Source organism: Ictidomys tridecemlineatus, chromosome 13, assembly GCF_052094955.1.
Source record: "Ictidomys tridecemlineatus isolate mIctTri1 chromosome 13, mIctTri1.hap1, whole genome shotgun sequence".
Lineage (NCBI taxonomy): Eukaryota > Metazoa > Chordata > Mammalia > Rodentia > Sciuridae > Ictidomys > Ictidomys tridecemlineatus.
The window spans coordinates 91,272,125-91,293,584 of NC_135489.1; the positions used below are offsets into that span (position 1 = coordinate 91,272,125).

At 44.0% G+C, this 21,460-nt stretch overlaps 1 protein-coding gene and 2 long non-coding RNA genes across 37 annotated transcripts in view; 1 reads left to right on the forward strand and 2 right to left on the reverse strand.

The window, feature by feature from the left end:
• Aopep (aminopeptidase O (putative)) overlaps window positions 1-21,460 on the forward strand; it is a 306,545-nt gene that overhangs the window by 96,472 nt on the left and 188,613 nt on the right. The gene's annotated exons all lie outside the window — the stretch shown is intronic.
• Window positions 1-21,460, reverse strand: part of LOC120884858 (uncharacterized) — a 38,640-nt gene that overhangs the window by 9,008 nt on the left and 8,172 nt on the right. The window contains exon 3 of one of the 2 annotated variants that reach the window (XR_013429881.1): window positions 4,903-5,008. This is a non-coding gene — a long non-coding RNA (uncharacterized LOC120884858). Of the gene's footprint in view, window positions 1-4,902; window positions 5,009-20,523; window positions 21,173-21,460 lie in introns of those variants that run through there. The other variant, XR_013429880.1, reaches the window with a different exon arrangement.
• Window positions 7,893-18,611, reverse strand: LOC144369988 (uncharacterized). The gene is made up of 2 exons (XR_013429882.1): window positions 9,533-18,611; window positions 7,893-9,002 (listed from the first exon to the last, which is right to left on the reverse strand). It is a non-coding gene; the product is annotated as an uncharacterized LOC144369988 (long non-coding RNA).

Genomic DNA, 21,460 nt, shown 5'->3' on the forward strand with positions numbered 1-21,460 from the left:
TTTTTTTTTGCTGCTAGGTTGGTGTGTGTGTGTGTGTGTGTGTGTGTGTGTGTGTGTGTGTGTGTAATTGCCAGGTAAGTTAAGGTATGCATGGGGCTCCTAGACACAGTCATGTTTAGGTTTTTTTTTGTGTGTGTGAATTTAAAGTTTCATTTACCTGGAGTAAAGAGCTAGGAGAGGGATTGCTGCTGGGTCATCTGATATGTGCTTAACTTTATAAGAAATTTCCTATTTTGCAAACCAGTTTTGCATTGTTATGTGTCATCAGGGAACTAGAGCCCCTTGCTCTGCCTCCTGGCCAGCACTTGGCGTTGTCACTTTTACACTTTTAGTCATCCTGTTAGATGCGTACCAGTCCCTCATTTCCCTAATATTACTGATGCTGATCATTTCTTCATATGCTTATTTTCTTTGATTCAGATCTTTTTCCCATCCTTAGTTGGTTGTTTTCTTGCCCTTGAGTTTTGAGAGTTCACTTTCATTTTCAGTGCATGTCCTTTGTCAGATATGTGATTTGAAATATTTTCTCCCAGACTGTAGCTTTGTCTTCATTCTTTTAACAGCATCTTTCACTGAGCAGATGATTTTAATTTTGTTAAAATCCAGTTTATTTGGGGCTGGGGATGTGGCTCAAGCAGTAGCGTGCTCGCCTGGCATGTGTGTGGCCCGGGTTCCATCCTCAGCACCACGTACCAACAAAGATGTTGTGTCCACTGAAAAACTGAAAAATAAATATTAAAAAAATTCTCTTTCTCTTTCTCTCTAAAAAAAATCCAGTTTATTAATCTTTCATGTTTTTTAATGTCATATGTAGAAATTCTTTGCCCAACTACAGGTCCATAGATATTTTTCTACTATGTTTTTGAAAATGCTATAGTTTAATGCTTTATATTTAGATTGTTGTCATTTTGAAATAAATATTTAGAAAAGTATAAAGATTAGGTCAAGGTCATTGTTTTGTCCAATGATCTTATGACATTGTTTATTGAAACACTATTCTTTCTCTGTTGAATTGACTTTGTACCTTCATCAAAAATCAGACCATGTTTGTGTGTAGGGGATACTGCACCTAGCAAGAAGGAAGTGTTTCTTTTTCTTGGTGCTGGGATGGAACCCAGGGCCTCATATGTGTAGGACAAGTGCTCTACCGGTGAGATATACCCCTATTGTTTAGTCTGGATCTTTTGCTTTCCCCTATAAATTTTATAAATAAATTATCTCTGTCTACAAAATGTTATGTTGACATTTGGATTGGATTTGTCAGAAACAGATGACAATCTACTGAATCTTACTTTGAGTTTTCCAATCCATAGGTCTTCTTTGATTTCCTTTTTTAAATTTTTTTTTTAGTTGTCGATGGACACAATAACTTTTTATTTATTTATTTACTTACTTATTTACTTATTTATTTTTATGTGGTGCTAAGGATCAACCCCAGTGCCTCACACATGCTAGGCTAGTTCTCTACCACTGAACCACAACCCCAGGCCCCTTCTTTAACTTCTTTCATCAATGTTTTGTAGCTTACAAAAGACAAAACCTATGTATACTTTATTACAGCAATACCAGAATATTGTGATTTGGTTGGAGTTACTGTAACTAGTATTCTTCTTAAATTTTGGTTTCTATTTTTCATAACTGCTATGTAGGAATACGATTCATTTTTTAATCTTCTTAAAATTTGTTTTAGTTAGTTATACATGACAGAGAGTGCATTTTGACATGTCATATATAAATGGAATATAATTTCCCGTTCTTCTGGTTGTATATGATGTAGAATCATGTCTGTCATGTAGTTATATATGTACATAGGATAATAATATCAAGATTCATTCTACTATCCTTCCTGTCCCCATAATCCTCCCCTCCCTTCACTCTCCAAATTGAATCCAAAGTAACTTATTCTTCCCTAGCTCCCACCCCCATTGTGAATTATCATCTGTGAATCAGAGAAAACATTTGGCCTTTGGCTTTTGGGATTGGCTTATTTCACTTAGCATGGTATCTCCACCTCTATCCATTTACTGGAAAATGCTGCAATTTCATTCTTTAAGGCTGTGTAATATTCCATTGTGTATATGTACCACATTTTCTTTATCCATTCATCTGTTGAAGGATACCTACATTGGTTTCATAGTTTAGCTATTGTGAATTGAGCTACTATAAACATTGTGGCTATGTCACTGTATTATGCTAATTTTAAATCCCATGGGTATAAACTGAGGAATGGGATAGCTGGGTCAAATGGTGGTTCCATTCCAAGTTTTCTGAGGAATCTTCATATCCCTTTTCATAACAGTTGTGGCCGATATCTTATTATTTGTTTCTCATTTTTCTGGTCCTAGGAGTCATCAAATAGGATAGTTATATATCTTCCTTTTTTCCTTGAAACATAATTGAACATATTTATTGGGTACAGTGGCATCTGAAACAGTGTGTAGTGATCAAATTGGGTAATTAGTAAATCTATCACCTCAGTTCTTTGTGTTAGCAAATCTATCTCCCCTCTTAGCTATTTTGAAATATACAACAAATTACTATTATTATTATTTTTAGTGTAGTCGCTCTAGAGTGCCACAAAAATGTAGAACTTAATCCTCCTACCTGAGTATAGTTTTATTCTCACTAACCAAACCATTTTTATATCCCACACTTTCCTATTCTTTGAAACCTCTGGTAAACACTGTGCTACTCTATATTTCTGTGAGATCAACTTTTTTTAGCCTGGCTTATTTTACTGAAAATACTGTCCTCCAAGCCCATCCACATAGGGTAGGATTTCATTCTTATGGCCAAATACTATTCCCTTGGGTATACATGCCACACCCACCCCCAGCCCACCCTGTGGTCCTAGGGATCTTACCAAGCGCCTCCCACATGCTAGGCGAGTGCTCTACTGCTGAGCGGTACGCAGGCTCTTTCTCTTCTACTTTGGATAAGGTCTCCCAGAGTCCCTGAGGCTGGCCTTGAGCTTGTGCTCCTCTGCCTCAGCATCCTAGGTAGCTGGGGTCACAGGCGTGGACCGGCCACAGCTTCTTTACATATTCATCCGTCAGGCACACCTCCGTTGGCTGTGCACCCAGTAGTGGGGTTGCTGGATCCTCTGGCAGTTCTGTTTCTTGTGTTTTGAGGAACTTCTGTGCCATTTTTCACAATGGCTGTCCTTTAACTTCTCCTTCTAATAGGTCTGACTCTCCTTTCTTCCTCTTGCCTTGCTGCAGCTCTGGGGGTTCTTGGGTGTCCAGTGAGCCTGTCTCCTTCCAGACCTCTCGCTGTTAACTAGGTTGTCAGCTGTAGGTTTTGTGGGTGCCCTTTCCAGGTTGAGGACACTCCCTTCTATTCCAATTTACTGACGAGTTTCATCATGGTGAAGCCATCTTAGGTGTTGAATTTTGTCAAATGCTTTTTCTGTACTAATTGTTAAGATCCTGTGGATCTTTTCTTCTTTAGATTGTCAGTTCAGTGGCTTATACCAGATGATTATCAGATATTGAAAATAGCCCTTCGTTGCCAGGGTGAGACACAGTTTGCTGTGGTCTGTTCGGCCTCTGTGCTCCATTTTCTCTCATTTTGTTGGGGACCTTTGCGCCTGTGCTCCTGGTGGCTTTGGCCAGCAGCCCTCTTTTCTTACCGTCCTGTCTGCTCTTGACATGAGGGTGCTTCTGGTGTGATAAGGCAAGGTGGGAAGTGTTCCTCTCTTCTGCCTTCTGTAGATTGACACTAGATGGAATCATTAGTGAAACCTGGGTCTGGATTTTCTTCTCAGAAGGGTTTTAGCTGCACATTTAATTTCATTGTTGCTGACCGACTATTGGGGCTGTCTGTGTCATCTTAGGAGAGTTTGCAGTTTTCCTGTAGCTGTTTTCTTTCATTTAAGTCATTGAGCTTATGGTGTAGCGTTGTTCATTGTATTCCCGTATTATCTTTTTTAATGTCTTTAGGGTCTGTAGTGATAATTTCATCTCTCATGTTGGTAATTCGTTTCTTTTCTTTGTTTAGCTGGCTAGAAGTTTATCAAAGAATCAACTTTTTGGTTTCACTGATTTTTCTTTGTTGTTTTTCTGTTTATAATTGAATGATTTCTGCTCTTATTTTTGTTATTTCCTTCCTCAGCCTGCTTTGGATTTATTTTGCTTTCCCTTTTCTAGCTTCTTACAACAGGTGATTTTATTGATCTCGGACCTCCCTTCCTTCCCTTCACTGATGGTGTGGACGTCCCTGCACCACTGCTTTCGCTGTGTCCCACAGATTAGGTTTCTATTTCTGCTCATTTTGCTATTTGCTATTTTACTCTTGAGATTTTTTTTTTGAAGTCTCTATATTATTTAGATGTGTGTTGCTTGATTTCCAAGGTTTGGAAACTGTCTTATCTCTCTGTTATTGATTTCTAGTTAACTCAATTATTGTCAAAGGATATATTTTTGTGATTTCTTTTTTTTAAATTTAGGGTTTTTATGACTCCAGATATGTTGCGTCTTAGAGAATGTCTGTTCTGCTGTTAAGTGGATCTTCTACCCACGGGCCCCTTCCCATCTGCCTTTGCTCTTGTCTTGCAGTTGTCTTATGTATTCTATCTATAAAGATTGAGAATCTCATCAGACCTGCTAGCTTTGCTTTTGCTTGTCAAGAATATTTTAAAGAACAGAATAAGAAGCTGGACCTGATGGTGTACCCCAGCAGCCCCAGCAACTTGGGATGCTGAGGCAGCAGGATCCCAAGTTTGAGGCCAGCCTTGGCAACTTAGCGAGACTCTCCCAAAATGAAAGAGAAAGGACTGGGGATGCAGCTCAGTGGCAGAACACCCCTGGATTCCATTCCCAGCACACCACACACACACACACACACACACACACACACACACACACACACACACACACACACAAAAAAGTTTATTATACTTACACCATTTCTGTTCCTCTTCCTTTATTCCTGACATTTCAGTTTCCTTCCAGTTTCATTTTCTTGTGTTTAAATAACTTCCCATAGGGATTCTCTTAGAGCACATCTACTAAATAAAAAAAAAAATAAAATAAATTTTTAATTTACCCTGCCTGATGAGTGTCTTTATTTTACCTTCATTCTTTAAAGGATATTTTCATATAATTCCTGGTAAATAGTTTTTTTCTTTCTTTTAAAATACTGTGTTACATCCTTCTGGCCTCTAAGGTTTTTGATGAGTAATTCATCATTGAAAACAGTTCTTTTATGAGTAATACAAGAATTTCTCTGGATGTTTTCAGGAATTTTTTCTTTGTCTTTAGTTTTCCATGTTTGGTTATGACTTGACTTGGAGTTGAATTCTTTCAGTATTTCCTGTATGAACTTTGTTCATCTTGGATCTGTAGGTTTATGTCTTTTGCCAAATTCGTGGTATTTCCAGCCATTATATCTTCCATGTTTTTTCTGCACGGTAGCCTTTCTTTTCTCTTTCTCTCTGAGTCTCCAGGGACCTTTCAGTTTTGCTTCACAGGTTCCCAAGAATTTCAGCATTTTTTTTTCCTTTTTTCTTCTTCCCTTCTCTTATTCAGAGTGGATTCTTCTGCTAAGTCTTCAAGTTCACTGACTCACTCCTGTTATTTACCAAGTCTACCCAATGAGGTGGTGTTTCTTTTTAAAATCTTGTTATCTTAGGATTTTTGTTCATTTGTTTGGGGCCTGTTTTAGTTATTTATTTTTTGAGACATCTCACTCACATTATATTGTAATATAATGCTCATATTATACTCAAACTTGACATACTCCTCTTGCCCCAACCTCCTGAGTTGCTGAGAATTATAGGAACATGCCACCATGCTCAGCTAATTTAGTTACTTTATTCTTAAAGTTTTTATTTGGTTCTGCTTTATTTTCTATTTCTTTCCTGATATTTTCCATCTTTTTAGTTATTTCAAGAGAGTTGACCCTGCTTCCTTGAGCATTTTTACAGTAACTACTTTAAAATGTTCGTCAGGTAATTTCAATATCTATCATCTCTACGTTGTCATCTGTTGTCTTTTCTCATATGAGTTGAGATTTTTATGATTCTCCGTGTGCTTTGTAATTTTATGTTGCATTTTGGAAATTTTAAATATGTTAAGAGACTTGGGGTCTTGTTTAAATCTATGGATAATTTTTTTTTTAAGCAGTAATTGATGGCATTTGGTTTAGGCTGCAAATTTTGACTGGCCTTCTTCTATGATTTCAATGTCTGTTCTTCTTAAAGTCCTTGCAGTGCTGTTTGGTTCTATGTCACATGTGTCCCACCCAGCTGCCAATCTGGGATGTGGTGGTGGTTTGTCCTTTAGTGCCGTTTCCAAAGGCTTTAGAAGTGGTAGTTCTTTGATCTCTTCCTTCTCTGCTTGAGGATGAACTTGGGAACCTAAAAGCATCTTTAATGGGGCTCTGGGCTTTCCTTCCCTCTTGGGCATCTTCTGGTGTCCTGAGTCTCCAGGTCTTGTGGCAGGAAGCCCGAGGCTCTAACTCCTATGGCCCTCTGCCCGCAACAGGGCCCACCCACGTCAGGACTGAGCAGGAGGGGTGTTGACCCAGAAGGAGACACATGGGTGTTTTCCCGCCTCCTAGACCACAGCCCCCCGAGTGTTAGGGGTCTCCCCCCCTAACTTCCACAGCTTCCACTGCGTGTCGTCGTGGCCACTCAGGACTGACTGGGGCTAGGGCATGAGCAAGCGAGAATGGGACGAGAGCACGGAGAATGTCTCCTATATTCTCTCGGAGCTGTAGGTGCTCTTCTTCCCCTTCTGGTCCCCCACCACCACCTTCATATTAGAGAACTTCTCCTGGAGCTTCCTATCCATGCCCTGCTGCCTAACCTTGGATTTCAGGCTGCCAGGAATCCAGTCCCAGGGATACTGGAGGAGAAAGGGGAATTTCCACACTGGTTCAGTGGTTTTTTGCACTCTGATCTTTCCTCTATGACCTCCTACTGTGTACTTTTCAGAGGCTTCATATATTGCTCCATGGCAAAGTTCTAGAGTCATGTTCATTTGGAAAAGAGAGCAAAGTAGACTTTTTGACTTTAGGTACTATGTTAAGTCAGATTTACATCCCTATAATGAAACACCTGAGGTAATCAACTTATTAAGAAAAAAGGTTTCTTTGGACTCACTATTTTGGAGGTTCCATGTACAATTGATCCCTTTGCTTTGGGCCTCTGGTGAGGGAACACATTGTGGCAGAAGCACACGATGAAGCAGAGTTGCTCATCTTGTGGCCCAAAACGCAAAAGAGAGGTGGGTGGGGAGCCCAGGCCCCTTGAGTCCCATAGTCTGTTTGAGGGCACAATGCCAATGACCTAAAGACCTCCCACAAGGTCCCACCCCTCAGCATTCCTGCACCTCCCAAGAGCTCTCCCCTGGGGATCAGACCCTTCACAGAGGGGCCCCTGGGGACATTCATCTTCCCGAGTGCTGCAGGTACTCTTCGTCTTTGCCTGTTTTATAGTGAGCCACCAAAGGCTTGTTGGAACTGATTGTGGTAGTGGTAGTTTAAAAGATCAAAACATACTATTTTATTTACCAAAACTGAATAAATCTAAAAATCTTTTCAAGTTAGAATTCGAACATTTATCTGACATGGAAGTAATAGTCAAGAAGAAACAAACATAAACAATAAGAAAATGTCAAAGTCTTCAGAAGTACCCAAGCTGTCCCCCAAAACTCATTCAAGGGCCAGTAAACGTGTTTTATTTGGAGCCTGTGGGGTGGGGGGTGCCAAGTGCACCTCACTGCCGGGTTTCTGTTCTCGCGACTAAAAGGCTCAGGGGTCACTCCAGCTGAACTGGGCTAACTGGGCTGCACGAAATAACCACACAAGAGACACAGAGACCTTTTTCTTTGGGGTCGCTGTGATGGCTCCTCTGACTTTAAGGGTCTGCAGAAAGAGAGAGAGCGAGAGCAGGCGCTGACCTCTTTTATTGAGGAGAAGCTATTCAAATGAGGCAAGGGGTCAGGTTTCAGGGGGCTGAGTCTGTCTTCATGATGTCCACTGTCAGCAGGTTGACTGACACCTGGGTAGGCCACACTCAAGGGCACAATAAGAGAAGGGACACACACAAGGCACTTCCACGGAAGATTCTATCCTAAACAGGGCAAGGGGTTATATTACAAAGCAACAGGTGAGCATAGCTTCACCCCTGGGGCTATAGCAAGACACACCCATTTCTGTGACTGAGTGCCTCAGCACCCAGCTGGGGAGTGTAACTCAGTCACTCGTAAGGTTGGCTTCCCACACCCCACGGTTCCTATTAGCATTCGGGGTCACCTCTGCTTTATTTAATGTGGTCTTTGCAACACAGTTCAGGGAGGCTGTGCCCTGCCCGAGGCCCTGGGTTTCTCCATGAGGTTGGGTGCCAGGGCGCTCCTACTGCTCTTCTCAGGCCCAGGCCTGGACTCCAGGAAGCAGACACCGTGCAGCCTGTCTCCCCTCTCTTGATGAGTGGCACTGCCCTTCTTCTTTCAGTGACTTGGGTGAACCTCTCCTTTGCTGCACCAGCCAGTCACCAGCCGCGTCTCCCTGAACCGAGCCTCTCCTTGCCCTTCTCAGGTGCCTCCTGATCGGAGGCCCTGCCCCTGGCCCTGGACCTCATGCACTCCTGACAGGATCACCCTTCTCCCTGCAGATCTGATTGGCCTGCCTGAAAGCCACCAGAATTGTCTTCTTGGGTCAGCAGGGTGCCCAGGCCCTTCCCACTCTGCCTCCCAGCGCCTGCTTTGCTTCACTAGCAGAGATACCATCTTCCCCCAGTTCACAACTTGGCCAGCTCCTGCTCACCCTGGAAAGCCCATTTCAGGAATGTCCTCCTCTGCGGCCAGTCTTTGTTGACCCCGTGAGGTGACTGACTTCCGGCCTCCACCCAGGGTGCTTCTCTGTGTTGACATTATTAACCTTCTCATACCCAGGTTCTCACGAAGCTCAGGTTGACGGGTCACAGGGTCTGGCACCTACGGGCTTGATCAGAGGCTGGAAGGCTAGTCTGTCATCACCACTTCGGCTTCTTTAGTGTCCTGGGTGGGTTGGGTATCAGAGAGGACAGCTGTGAGCCCTTGAAACCACGTTTCAAAAATGGGTATTACAGACAAAGCTAAATTTAACTAAAACTCTTTCCTTCTTATCTAACTTTACTAGAACGATCGTGGCTCTTGGACACTCCATTAATTTTCAGAGAGGAAGAGATTACATTATTTCCTTGGTTTTTCTCTCATAATCCAAGCTGTGGTACTTGCACCTGACTTTCATTTTCCTTCAAATATACCTTCTCGTGTTCTTATGTGTGAACACGTAAGCATGTGTCCAGTGTTGTTTTAGTCAGTTACTGCTGTCTTTTTGTTAGTAAGATCTATGCTACAGAAACAGTGCCTGGATAAAGCTGGAAAAAGTCACTACTTCCTTCAGCTATGTCTTTTCTATTTTTTTCTTTCATGGAGTTGCTCAGTCATACCTGGTATATTAAACACACAGGTGTGTATGTGTGTATTTTTTTTTTTAGTTAATTTTTTTTTTTTTAATATACCAGGGACTGAGCTAGGACACTTACCCGCTGAGCCATATTCCCAACCCTTTCTTGACAGGGTCTTGCCGAGTTGCTGGGACTGGCCTCAAACTTGTGATTCTCCTGCTCAGCCTTCTGATTCGCTGGGATCACAGATGTGTGCCACCATACCTGGCCCACAGATGTGAATTTAATGCCACTGCGTGCCAGAATCTGTTGTTACTGGGATGCAAGACAAATCCACAGTCTGTGCCTGGAAGAACTCATGACTGTGATGATCAGATGAGTCTGCTTAGGTCTCAACTGCCGTGAGGCTGGATCAGGCCAGATGGGGACTGGTCCTGAGAGTGGGGTTCCAGAGGGATGGGGTCAGCCCAGGAGGCCAGCGCAGAAGGTCCCGGAGGCAGTCAGGGAGTTACGTAGAAACAGAAAAGTGGCCAATTCAGGGGAAAAACTGAACAGGTGCAAGAATTTAATTCATTTAATCTGGCAACACCTACAGTATGCCACATACTATTCCGATGCTTGCAACAGACAGAGTCCATCCCAGTATGGAGTTGAAGTTCATTGGAGGAGGCCATAAGCAATCCATGATTGCTGTAAGGTGAAGGTGCTGTGAGCAAATGCAGCCGGTCCAGGATAGGTGAAGCCGGGAAGGAGGGCCAGGGCAGCAGAGCCCATGCCAGCAATGACTCAGCAGGTAGAACAGCTGCCAGACAGACAGGCGCTGGTGCTGAATGAGCCAGAGAGGTGAGATTAGAGCAGGTCATGCAGGGCCTTTTATGCGGAGCAGTTTGTGGGAGCCATGTGCATACTTTGTGCATGGAGGGGCATGACTGGAATCATACCTTGAATAGTCAAGTGGGATGGACTCTTGACTTGGGGGAAGAGAAAGAAGGTAGGTCAGGGGAGAATGAGGTGTATGGAGTGGTAAAGAGGCCCCAGGTGAGGTGATGGTAGCTTGGGGTGGGTACACAGCAGTGATTGGTGAACAAGTGTTCAGATTGGGATACAGATTTGGGATATGTTGAAGGTAGGACTGTTGAGATTTTGGAATGGATTATAGGTCAGATTTGAGAGAATGAGGAATTAAGAACAAGTTCAAGTTTTGGAGCTGAACAAAATGTTGGTGCCATTTTGTTGATATGGGGATGCCAGGGAAAGAATAAGTTTAAAGGAGAAAATCAAGGTTGGTTTTAAATTTGTTTGGAATATCCAAGTGGAAATGTAAGTGGACTTCAAGAGGAAGCCCAGAGCTAGGGATATAAACGGGGGCCAGGGTTTGGTCTTTAGGATACAGATATTATTTAAAGTCTGGGTACTGGAGGAGCATATTGTGGAAGAAGTGAGAGACAATAAGAAAAGTGAGGAGTGTACAGTGGCAGTGTACGCCAGCTGCTGGGTGGAATATGTGAGGACCGAGGCTGGAAGACGGTTTTGTTTGAGTGGAGGTTGCTAGTGCCCTGGAAAAGAGCCATTGTGATAGAATAATGAGAGAGAAGCTGTCATTGCAGTGGGTTAGGAGAGAATGTGGGTAAGAGCATTAAGACACCAGGTACAGGAAGCTCCTGCAAGGAACCCTGCCCTAGAGACAGCAGGCTGTAGGGAGATTGCTGGAGGAGGTGTGGAGTCAGATGGGGATGTCTCAGGGCGCAGGATATCAGCACCTTTGTCTGTGATGAGAACGGTCTGGGTGAAGTGGAAGAGGGGACTGGGGCCACTGTCAGGAGAGCATCCATGGAGTGGGCACAGGGAGGTTGGTGAACTTGGTAGTGGAAGAGTCAGGCAGGTCCATTTACTGTGTCCTGCTGCCTCTGCCTCCCTCTCCCTCTTCTTTCTTCCTGTCCCCTCCCTGTACTTTTCCCTTCCCTCTCCCTCTCCTTCACACACACCCCGTACCCCAGGCTGGCAGGAACCACCAAGCTCTGTATCTGCTATAGCCCATTCCGTTTTCCAGAAAGGGGCCAGGCTGTTGTCCTCAGGCCCGAGGCCTTTTCCCTTCAGATCCAGGAACTCCCCGTATCCTCACGTTTCCGATCCCAGTCCTCAGTGCAGAGCAGATATCATGGCAGATGCAGAAGAGCTGGCTGTGCCTGGTGCTCACGGTGGGAGGAGGAGAGATGGGACCTGGGGCTGCAGCTGTGGGTGGCTGATGGTGGAGAGTTGGGAGTTGGAGTCTCACTTTGTGGTCACAGGGGAGCCACTGACAGAGAGTGAGTGGGAGGAACTGATGTGGTTTGTGGGGCAGGAGAGTGAGAGGCTTTGCCATGGATCATGTGAACTTGGCTTCTGCTGCTGAGTTTTAACATCTACCTTTCTTGAAACTGAAGATATTCTTACAGAAGATTGAGGAAAATGAAATTAATTCAAGAAGTAATGAAGCAGAACCATGGTAGCTGCCAGGCAAGTAGCTGATTTCCTTAATAAGCTGAGTCATTAACGGGGTGGGAGATCGGGGCCTTCGTGTGTGGTAAAGGAGGAAACAGATACGGGTGGGAGAAAGCGTGAGCTGTTGGGACCGAAACAATCTCATTAGTTACTTTTAATATCCATAGGCCTTCTGCGGGGACAGTGATGACTTTTAACAGATGAAGGAGAGCCCAGGGCATTTCAGTCACTGCCCACAGCACCCAGCAAATCAGTGCTGTACACCAGGATGGAAGTGGCATCTCTGAACTTCCAGTTTATTACTTGGTCCTTGGAATGAAGCAAAGTGATAAATCTTGACTATAAACCAACTGCAGGATTGGGGACATCTCACTTAGTCTCCAACATTCAGGCCCAAACTGTCCCAAACTGACCTACAATTTAAAATGAGATTTCCTTGACTCCCAGCCTCCAGAGGAAGCATAATAATGCATGTGGTCCCCGTGTTCCCATGTGAAGGCCCTCCATAACGTAGCGCCTCCTCAGCGTGGACTTGGTCAGCGAGGAGAGCATGGAACCTGACCCCAAGATGGCTGGAAGGGCTGCTGTTCCTGGCTCCTGTGAGTGGCCACCCAAGGTGACCGCACCCTGAGGAGTGGGGGACGACAGTACTCAAATGTGAGCAGGGTTGTAGGGTCTACCCTGAGTTTAGAGGCGTTAAAGTAGGGGCGGGTGAAGGGGTAGGAAGGGGAGAAAACCTGGCTTAGAACTAAGACTTGAGTAGCTCTGGTTTTCATTTAATACTAGATTGTGGAAAACTACAGTTTAACAACAAACCCGTGTCTTATTTGAGTTTAGTTTTAAGTGTTTTGCTGATAAATGTGACTCCTCAGCTTAGTTTTAGGATTCAGTGAGATAATGCAAGTAAGGTATTTATAGCAGTTCCAGCACACATTAACAGCTCAGCAAGTGTTCACTGTAGATAATAATGATTATCTTTCTTCTCTTTTAGTTTCCAGGGGGCAAGAGATTTTTTTTTTTTTTAAGTATTTCCAGTTGTAAAATGATTTCTTTTTGCGCAGTAGATTTTTTGTTGATGTTGTTGTACTGGGGAAGGAACCCAGTGCCTCAGGCATGTTAGGCAAGTTCTCTATCATTGAGCTCTACCCACTACCCAGTAAGTTTTTTATTATTTTTTTTTGCAGTAATGTGTTCAATACCTTGAAAGTATTTCTAATTGCAGAGTGTTACCTATAGTAACATCTTTTTGCTAACAATAAGAAGCTGTAGACTTTCAATTAAGTTATTAATATGCAGAAAGACAAATAAACTTACTGAATGCCTGAGTACAGTGCTAATCAGAGAGATCCTCTCTTGTCCACAGGTCTATTATTTGATAGTTGTTTTGTTATTATTATTGCTTTTGGTACCAGGGATTGAACCCAGAGGCACTTAGCCACATCCTTTTTTTTTGGAGACAGAGTCTCACTAAGTTGCTTTGGGCCTTGCTAAATTGTTGAGGCTGACTTTGAACTCGTGATCCTCCTGCCTCAGTCTCCCAAGCTACTGGGATTACAGGTGTGCGCCACACACGTGGCCTTGCTAGCTGTTTATAACCTATGCCAGAGATGACCACTAACGTGTATTGAGCCAGAGTCTCTTCTAAGGACTACATGTAATCCTGATTTAATCCTTCCAGCGACCCTCTGAGTAGGGAACTCTATTATCCTTGTTTTGGTCAGAAGAAAACTGAAGCTCACACACCCCTTAGTAAGTGGTAAGGGGATTGGAGCCCACCACCTGACTCAGGACGTGTGTCCTCCTTCCTCACGGTGCTCTCTAGCAGCCCCTCCTGGTGGCCTGCCCAACCGCAGTCCCACTTTCCCCCTTGCTTGAAGAGTTCCTGTGTGTCTCAGAGAAGAGGCATCCTGTCCATATCTCCCCGAGGTCTTCCTGCTTCGTCTAAGCTGATCATGGTGTCCCATTTCCCCCTATGAGGAATTTGGCTTGGTGAGGATACTTGACAAGACTCTGGCCGAAGGACTATGAGGAGAAACTTTGTTTAGGCTTCAGGGGCAGCTTTTGTCACCAAGAGAAATAAGACACACAAGGAAGGACAGCTCTCTTCCTCTTTAGACCTTATCACATTTGGACATGGTATCTAGCGGTGTGCGGCCATCTTGCCACCACCCTAAAGAGGAGGCCAATACCCAGGACAGGCACAGCCAAGAAGATGGCAGAGAAGCAGAGGCAGGCCTTGACAGTCTGGACGCGGGCCATTCAGTCGTGCACTTTTTGTCGTAAGGGACAATGAGACCCCTTGTTATTCAAGCCAGTTTGAGTTGACTTTTCGTTACTAGCAGCCCAGTGAATCCTTACTTGGTACCTCCTCCAGGTGTGCCTTGGCATGCTGTTGTCATGCACATAGGTGACAGGTATGCTGGGATCCAGAGGCCCTCCATTCTTAGGAGGCCAAGAGGGATGGGGTAGTCAGTGTCCCAGGCCTGTTACCTCCAGCCACAGGGACCCTTAGTGTTTAATCAGGATGGATAGATTTGTGTGTGTATCATTTCATTTAAATGTCCTAATTGTCAGTGTGTCCATAAATAAGAATATATATATATGTGTGTGTGTGTATGTGTATGTGTATATGTATATGTATACCCAGGGGCACTTAACCACTGAGCCACATCCCAGCCCTTTTTATATTTTTTTAAATATTTATTTTTAGTTATAGTTGGTTGGACACAATGCCTTTATTTTATTTATTTTTATGTGGTGCTGAGGATTGAACCCAGAGACTCGCATATGCTAGGCGAGCACTCTACTGCTGAGCCATAACCCCAGGCCCCACTTTTATATTTTATTTAGAGACAGGTCTCACTGAGTTGCTTAGCATCTCGCTCTTGCTGAGGCTGGCTTTAAACTCACAGTCACCCTTCGGAGCTGCTAGGATTATAGGCATGTGCTACCACACCCAGCCCATAAATGAGAATGTTTTAAAGAGCAAGTAGATGTTTCTAAGACAGCCTTTGCTCTTCACTCTAGAATGAGCGGCCCCTCCGACCTCATTCTGGTGTGCTTTCTTCTCAGGTGCCTTCCCCAGTTTCATAGGCTGTTGAGTGTTCCCTCCTCAGTGCCCTGTGGAAGATTTTAAATATTTCTGTTATATAGCTCTAACTGGTTGGTTTTCTGACTGTCTCTGCCAGTGGACCTTAAGCTCTTAAGGATGGATGTTCCTCATTAGAAGGACTCGGGAAGCTCAGAACTGTGCTCAATAGTTGAAGCCTAGTCTGCTAGCTGTGGTGGTCCTGCTAGTCACTGCAGCCCCTCGAGTATTGATTTTCAATCTTCTGCTTTTTAGCAACACTGATGTTTGTTTCCTGTCCCTAGAGGTAATGATTTACTTGATGGGGGGCACAGCCCAGACACTGATAAAGCCCCAAGGATTCCAACATACAGTCAAATTGAGAGCCTCTGTCTTAGAGGGAAGGATGTGACAGAGACCATTTCAAGAACATGATGACAGGAGACGTGAAAAGAACCAGTATCAGTAGGCACCACTAGACTCAAAGAATCCAAGAAGGAGCTTGTCCCAGCAGCCCTCGGAGAGATGATGCACTCAGAGCTAGGTAGTCCCAGCAGGCACAGCATTGAGCAGCTACTCAATGCATTATGGCAGAGCCTCCTTATGACAGTGATCCTCATCCAGCCTCCCAAGCGCTGGGATTGTGGGCCTCTACTATAGGCACAGCATTGAGTAGCTACTCTGGGAGTTGCCTTATGGCAGAGCCTCCTTATGACAGTGATCCTCATCCAGCTTCCCACGCGCTAGGATTGAGGCCCTACCTGTGCTTTAGAATCACCAGGGAGTACTTGCTGGGCTTGGTGGCGCATATCTGCAATCCCAAAGGCTTGGGAGGCTAAGGCAGGAGATTGTGAGTTCAAAGCCAGCCTCAGCAAAAGTGAGGTGCTAAACAACTCAGACCCTGTCTCTAAATAAATGCAAAGTAGGGCTGGAGATGTGGGTCAGTGGGTGAGCACCCCTGAGTTCAATCCCTGGTACCAAAAAAAAAAAAAAAGGTAGAAGTACTTGAGCCCTGCCCCCCAGACTCTGGATAAATTGATCTTGGGTGGAACTGAGGCAGCAGAGGTTTTTAAGTTTTAAAAGCTTTTAAGGTCATTCAAGGCGTCTCCAAGGCGGAGGCCTGCCTGATGAGCACAGCAGTGCCCTCGCCCCGTCCGTCAGTGTTAGAAGTCTGGCACAGGCCATCCAGGCTCTCCGATCTTTGAGTCATCGAGGAGAAGTTGGGAAAGACCAGGGTGGAGAGTGGTGGCTGGAGGCGGGGTGGAGGGTGTAAAGGAGGAGGAGTGGAGGTGACACTTCTGTACGCAGTTCAGTTGGAGCTGGAGAAGTCTTGACAGCCACTGGCTGCGCATTACACAGTCTGTGGCAAACGGGAAAACTGGGGGCACAGATTTACAGTGTGGCCTGCAGGTGGCTGGGGAGCCCTTCCAAGTCTGTCAGGTGATCTGCAGGTGCCTTGGCAGCTTCAGGGGAAAAATCAAGTCATTTTATTCAGACATATTTTACTAATGAACATTAATTTTGAATTTCACTGGAATCATATTCTTAGTAATCTTTATCTTCTTCAGGATTGCATTTGTGCTGGAAAAACTGTCTTGGCTAGGATTTGGCCAGCTGAGGGCAGTTTGTCTCATCTAACATATTGTTGTTATCTGCCATTATTCATGTAAATGCATTTATTTTATTTTATACAGTGAGGGTGAAAATAGAGATGGAGGACCAGGCAAGGTGGATGTCAAGTTCAAGGCCTCAACAATTTAGCAAGGCCTTAAGCAACTTAGCCAGACCCTGTCTCAAAATAAAGCATAAATAGGACTGGGGTGTGGCTCAGTGGTTCCATCCCCAGAATCCCCCTCACCAAAAAAAGAAATAGAATGAATCAGGGAAACATTAACACTCATAAAAACATTGGAGATGTAAATAGTGAATGGGATTCCAGAGCAAGTATGAAGTGTATATTTGTAATGATGCTACCAGTGATTCCTCAAGTAGAATGGCTTACCTCAAGGGGCCAGAAAGGAAAGAAGATCGGTAAGTGTCTGAAATTAGATTGATGGACTAGTAGTCCATTCAACCCTACTGCACTGTATACTGTCCATTCTCTGCTATTTTTAAACCAACCTAGGTCAACCTGTTAATCCAAAGTTGTGCTTCTCAAGGTGAGATTGATGAATTCTACAGTGAAATGAGAAAAGAGGCTCAAAGCACAGAAATGATATCCAGAACTCTGCTTCTCACAGAGCAAACAGGGTTCCTGAAAGCTCATGACAGGTGTGTTGCTCAGAGAAATACAAATGGGGTGTTGGCAAAGTTTCTTCAGTGAGTGGATGTTGTGTGATTCTCTGGTATAGTGTGGAAAGCAGTTGCTTTCAGATGTTTGTGCTTGCAGATCTTTTACTTCACATCTGGGCAGAACAGTGATGTGGAGATTATTAATCAGCTCTTTGCAATGGGTGGTACTTGTCTGATATTGGATTGCTTGATGAGGTTTTGCTTAAAGAAAGTCCATGTTGTAAGAGAAGAATGTTTAATTTTTGGTTAGGGATTATATTGTGAGCCATGAAGGAGAATGAAAAAGGTGTGTTGGGATCATTTGTAACAGAAGAAAGGACAGAGGATATTGCTACATGAACAAAAGGGTTGCGCTAGAATGTGACTGGACCACAGTTGGTGGTCTGCACTCTCTCCTGACCCTGACAGTAGTTGAAAGAAATAGTGAAAAGTGTGACAATGTCTACTGAAATGAAGAAAATGGGCAGTGATGTCCTGGAGGTGAAGGTGCCTCAGAAGATTTTGGAAGATGGTATCTGAGTTTAAAACCTATCTTCGTCGGGCTGGGATGTGTATAGCTCAGTGGTAGAGTGCTTGCCTTGCACGATAAAATAAAACCTATCTTCATGACACTGCTTAGTGTCTGTAAAAGCCATTTTTGTCGTTTAGGTGACCTTCTCAAATAATATGCTATTTCAGGGCTGAGGATTAAGCTACTTAATAATAAGTACAAGAAATTGTAGTGTCTCCTAGGTCTGTCCCTGTCTTCTGTATTAGTCAGCTTTTGCTGCTATAGTGAAGTTGTTGAAGCAGGCTACTTATGTAGAAAAGAGGCTTATTTGCCTCACAATTTTGGGGATTCAAGGACATGACACCCACATCAGCCCAGTTGGGATGAAGGCCCTCTTGGCTACATGACATCATGGCAGATGGTGATGACAGGAATGTGTGTGGGAGCAAGCGATTAATCCTTAAGAAGCAGCAAAAGAGCTGGGTTGGGCCAGGCTCAGGCTTGAAAACCACCCTTTGGAATCCCTTCCCTGGGCAGGGTGCTCAGTGACTTGAGCATCTCCCTCCAGCCCCACCTCCTAGAGGTTCTGTCAGCTCCACATCTTCCCAAGGGGACCAAGCCTCTAACACATGCACTCCTCGGGAGCAAACACACATTGAGACAGTGGCATTATTTCCAGCTATAGTCCTGGTGCCTTGTAGTGTCACAAAGAGCTAATCAACATTTTCTGAATGAGTAGACTTTTACTCATTAGAGAAAGAATTATAGGTTATGTTTTAAAACCATATCCAAGTGCTGTAGAATGCTTGCCAAATACAACCCAAAAGTAGAATGGGCATCTATTTATTGCCCTCCTCTCCAATGGAGCATTTAGCCTAATCTTCCAGCTCTCAAATTTAATGTGTACGCTGATTTATTTTAACAAGCATTGAAAGAGATCTTGGTGAAAAATCAGTCCCTAATTTCTAGGATCATGTTGAATCTCAACCCCCAGATACATCTGAGAGGTTCCAAGTACGTGGGGCTCCTCTGGTGATGTCTGTGTGAGTTAGGATTTTCCAATTTAGAAGAAATACACAGTAAGAAAAGAAACTAGTGTCCGATGTGCAGTAGCTGAGTACTCTGAACAGTGCTCACCCTCCTCAGTGATAAAGTATCATGTTTAGTTTATCACTTAACCTTCTGAGGAATTTGATTTTGTATTTGCCTGTAACTGGTGGTTGCTATGGGGTCAGATGCCCGTTAGGTTTGATAAATGATGGCCTAGAGATAGACAAAACATGTTCTCAAATTATTCTTACATAAAAAACATTATACAAAGTCACAAATGTCCTTTTCTTGGATTCTGGGATGTGGTTCAAAAATATATATATGACAAAGGACAGATGTACTCTTGTCATCAGATGTCACTGTTGAGGAAGTGTTAGAATAAGAACCTCAGCTCTGGGGTCTGCACATTGAACAGGTTCCATGCCAGGGGCTGCCACGCTCTGTCTACCAAAGGCCAAGAAGCAAGCCCTGGCTGGGTAGCCAGCCCCTCTGGGCCCCAGCTCTGGGGTGGGGACATAGCAGCAGAAAGCTTAATGTCCCTGAGTATGAATGGCTGGGCATGGGCCATGAGCCTGTGGCCCAGCACCCCTGTGCCCACAGCTGCATCCACCCAGCAGAAGTTCAGTGGCCACACAGCCTGTGTTTTTCAGGGTGGCTGATAAGAGCTCAGACATAACTGGATAGCTTTACTGCAAACCATTTGACCAGACGTCTGTCTTCCACCAAAGATCAAAAGAAGGAAGAAGGAGCAGGAAGGTGATGGGTATTGTGTCTCTTTGAATGTCATTTTGAGAAGAACTGGTTAAAAGCAGTTTTAATTTATTTGCCTTCAAGAAATGAAAGCTACCTTATAATTATTTCAGCTGGTTGACACACCTAATGTCTGAAGTAAACTCGAAGAGGTGACGGTCCATTCATAGCCCAGGTGGTAGCACCAGAAAAGGTCTAACAGGCCCCAGTGTGAGCCCCAGCTTGGCCACCCAGCAGCTTGGGGGAGTGACCTAACCCTGGTATCTTGACCTCAGTTTCTTATTTATAAAATGGGTCAATTGAACTTAATAATTCCGTCCTCCTCTCCACATAGTATGATAAATGAAGTGCTTTTCAGTTTTCCTAACTGCATCCCAAATCTGCTCTGGGTTCTCTGAGAAACATCTTCATCCAGAAGATTTTCTTACATTAAAATATCCTCCCCCTCCTGCCTCTCCCTGTCATGACTCAGTCACTTCACCTGATTTACTCTCCTCCTCACCTCATCTGGAGTTATGAACTCTTATGGCTGTTCTTAAAATGGTGATTTCTTCAACTATATTTTAAGTGCTGTGAATTTACCCTGTGTGTGTTCTTAAACTGCACAGCCATATTGACAATGGCTTTGAAAATTTCAGATTTCCTTTGGCAGGATTAACCTCCAACAACTTAATATCCCTTTGCCATCTGGAAACTCTGAATAGAGCAGCAAGGTGACAGCTCCACAGGAGGCCCCCTGCCCTGGGGCCACTGAGTGTTAAGCACATTTCGTCACAGCCTGTCTTGTCTCACAACTTCCTATGATGTGAAAACAAGTCATGGAAAATTTCTAAGGCATCTTCTCTTTAAAACTACAGATGATCTTAGAAGCAGAGTGAGTTATCAGTCTGCCAGGTCCAAACACTAGTGTAGGAGACAGAATCATAGACCAAAATTAGTCTGAAAGATGAACTTGAGAGCACAAGGTTTCTAATTTCATGAAATATGACTCTTTAGCTATTTTAGAGCAGTTGTTGACTATCATTTATTTATTGTATTACAAAAGTGAAGACAGCAGATCTCTGTGGATCCAGTAACATTTTGGAAGCAAAGTTAAAACATTGTTTACTTTGGCTTTCACAAAAGTCCTGAGCTTAGAAACATTTTGAGCCCCAGAAAAATTTTTTTTGTTTTAGTCATAATTAAAAAAAATAGCCCTAGTCATTTGTTATAGTGTTGAATCTCTTAATTTTCTGGTTTCTCTTTTCAGATTCTTTATTGAGAGATTGTACAGTAGAGAAGGTGCTAAGAAATGAGGCGCTGTGCTTCTTGGTGACTGGGCTGGGCGTGGGGACGGGCAGTGTGTGGGGAGGGGGAGCCTCCCCAGGTGCACACCCCTGGTAGCAAAGTCATGTTATGGATTCTGCACCAGCTTTCTGCATCTTCTATAAAAAAAATTACCTCAAATTTGGTGGCTTTAAACAGTAGAAATTGTCTCTGATTCCTCTGGAGGCCAGACATCTGAAGTCAGGGGAGGCCCATGCTTCCCCGCAAAGCTCTTGGGGACAGTCTTGTTCCTGACCTGTTCCAGCTTCTGGTGGCAACTGGTGTGCCTTGGTTTGTGGCTGTGTCACACCAAGTCTCAAGGCCGGCATCTTTGCTAGGAAGTCTGGGGGTGTTAGGAGGTGGGGCATTTAGCTCATGGGGGGGGGCTTGTAATGAATTAGTGCTTTATGAAAAGACTCGGAACCACTCCTTTCCTCTCCCTCTCTGCTCTCTACCATGTGAAGATACAAGAAGAAGGTAACCAGCTATCACTAGGAAGAGGGCTTTAATAACAACCCACCCGTGTTGCTCTAGACTGCTAGGCACCAGAATCGAGAGAACAAACTTCTGTTGTTTGTAAGGCACCCAGTCCATGGTACTTTGTCCTACCAGCCTGAATTAAGACAGTCTT